General features: G+C 37.1%; 1 pseudogene; it reads left to right on the forward strand.

Moving 5' to 3' along the window:
- Positions 1–1,283: 1,283 nt before the first annotated feature.
- LOC106767671 lies at positions 1,284–2,631 on the forward strand (annotated as a pseudogene).
- The last annotated feature ends 6 nt before the right edge of the window (positions 2,632–2,637 follow it).

Here is a 2,637-nt window from a genome sequence, read left to right on the forward strand (position 1 = left end):
AGTAACGTTTTTGATTTTTTTTCTTTAGCCAAAATCCAAATGCATAGACATGGTTCCAAGAGAGAAAACGTTACAGCCAAAATAAAAGTCTGCTGCAAGTGAATGACGGCTGCCCTCTTTTCAACCAAAGCCGTGAGTTTTTATGAAGGTAAGGTCCACCTCCAAGAAAACCCTAGGGTGACAAGTGTCATCTTTACACTTTGGGCCTAACTATTTTGCCAAAAATTGGCCCAATGTTTACAAGTTTAATTAAAAACTATCTAGACTATTAAGTTTCAAAGTAATTAAATCTAAAAAGTCTTTGTGTAGAGTCTTGAATGAATTGATGTCCTCTCTAATGTCCAAAATTATATCTCCAAAATTTTNCCTGCAATTAATAATGCAAATAATTAACTCAAAATATTCAAATTAATTAAAATTAGAATTTCTGGTCAAATTAAGCACTATTAGCAAAAACGGAAAAATATTAGACAATTAAGCACAATTCCCTTATTTATTTAAGCGCAATAAACCAAATACAGTCAATAAAATATCGACTCATCATTTTTCTTTGTAATTTTTAGAAGAGTCATAGGCGTGTAGCCTCATCTCCTCCAGCTCAATAATTTGCCTCCTTCTCTTTTCTACAGTATCACCAACATCAAAATTCAAAAATTTTATTGCCCACAGAGCTCTATGTTCCATCTCCACTGGTAGGTGACAAGCTTTTCCATACTCCATTTGGAAAGTAGACAATCTAATGGCTGTCTTCATTGTAGTTCGATATGCCCAAAGGGCATCATCTAGCTTCTAAGACCAATCCTTCCTTGATGTGGCAACTATATTTTCCAAGATCCTCTTTATCTCCCTATTGGAAACTTCAGCTTGCCCATTTGTCTAAAGATGATAAGGTGTAGCCACCTTATGTCTTACAGTGTAGTGCTTAAGTACTTTTGCAAGCTGGTGGTTGCAAAAATGAGATCCTCCATTACTAATGATTACTCTAGGCCACTACAAGAAAAATAAGATTTATCTACCGATATTTATATACGGATTTTGATCCGTAGATAACACATGTATTACATACAGATTTTATATACGGATTTCTAAAAAAGAATTATATACAGATTTTACATACGGATTTTATATACGGATATTTCCGTATATAAAATCTGTATATAATCTAGAAAAATATTATTTACTAATATTATATACGGATTTTCAAAATTAATTATTAAAAATTATTAAAAAATAAAAATAAAAACTCACATTTTATTAGTTATTAAAATAGAAACTAAAAATTTTCTATCACGCCTTAAACCATATCACTCATTCACATATTCAAAATCGGTCTCTCTCACTCAAACCATCGTAACCCTAGCCTCCATCTCTTCTTCACGTTGGCCTATCCCAGAACCCTAGTCTTCACGATCTGTTCCTTCTCCCTCAAAATCAATCTCTTTCACTCAAACCCTTAGAACCCTAGCCTCCACTGTGCATGTCTTCTTTTAGGAAAATAATTCTTTCGATTCTTTGCGCTTAGGAGCTCGGAGAGTGTTGAATTTGTCGAAGATGTCGCGGTTTCTGTTCTTCAACCGGCCTAACACGATTCATTCTGAGCACTCGCAGAAACCTTACCTTCCTCAAAGCCAGCAGAGTCTGGACTGGTCCGGTTCGTTGAATCGGTTCTTCAGATCCACCGAGTCGGCAAAAACCTCAATCCGCGGGAAATGGTGTGGATGCTCTGTACCTTGTTCGAATCCTCCTCGAAGAAGGCTCCAGAATCGGAGTCCCAATCGGAATCAAAAGCGCGTTGGGACTCGAGCACGACGATGCCGACGCCGTTTCGGTTGTCCGAGACAAAGGAGCGAATCGTGGTGTATTTAACGAGCCTGCACGGGGTTCGGTGAACGTTCGAGGACTGCAATGCGGTGCACATGATCCTGAAGGGGTTTAGGGTTTGGGTGGACGAGAGAGACGTGTCGATGGACCTAGCTTACAGGGAGGAGCTACAGCGCGCGCTAGGCGAGAGCCATGTGGTGCTACGTCAGGTTTTCGTGCAAGGAAAGTACGTGGGTGGCGCTAAGGTGATCAAGCACTTGTTCGAGACTGGGGAACTGGCGAAGATCATTCTGGAAAGCTTCCCCAATCTGAAACCCGACTTCGTATGTAAGAATTGTGGGAATGAGAGGTTTGTGCCATGCGAAAATTGCTGTTCTTGATCATGGCTTTTCAATTCCTCCTTGAACATGCTTTTGTTTTGTTCAAATATTTGGTCTTTTTCTTTTTCTTTAATTAAAATAGGAATGCGGATTGTATATATTGGATGTCATTCATTCCTTTGAAGGACTCTGAGATTAAGATTATCTGAAGTTATGAAAAGAAATGCATTGATAAGTTCTTTTAATTTGTTTGATTGAATGTTGAGTTTTCTTTTCAAGTTAAAATTTATGGTCTTTAATGGTTTCTGGACTTAGACTACACATGTTTGGAAAATGCTGATACTCTCTAATTTATATCCTATGATAATATATTATGAGCATGGATACAAAAGCTTGCACGTTTCTCTAATTTAATTGTTGTCATTGTTATTAATTTATAATAAAGGAAAAATGTTTTTTTTTTAATTTTTGTATACTTTCGATCAATGGTTGTGAT

This window comes from Vigna radiata, chromosome 1, assembly GCF_000741045.1.
Source record: "Vigna radiata var. radiata cultivar VC1973A chromosome 1, Vradiata_ver6, whole genome shotgun sequence".
Taxonomy (NCBI): domain Eukaryota; kingdom Viridiplantae; phylum Streptophyta; class Magnoliopsida; order Fabales; family Fabaceae; genus Vigna; species Vigna radiata.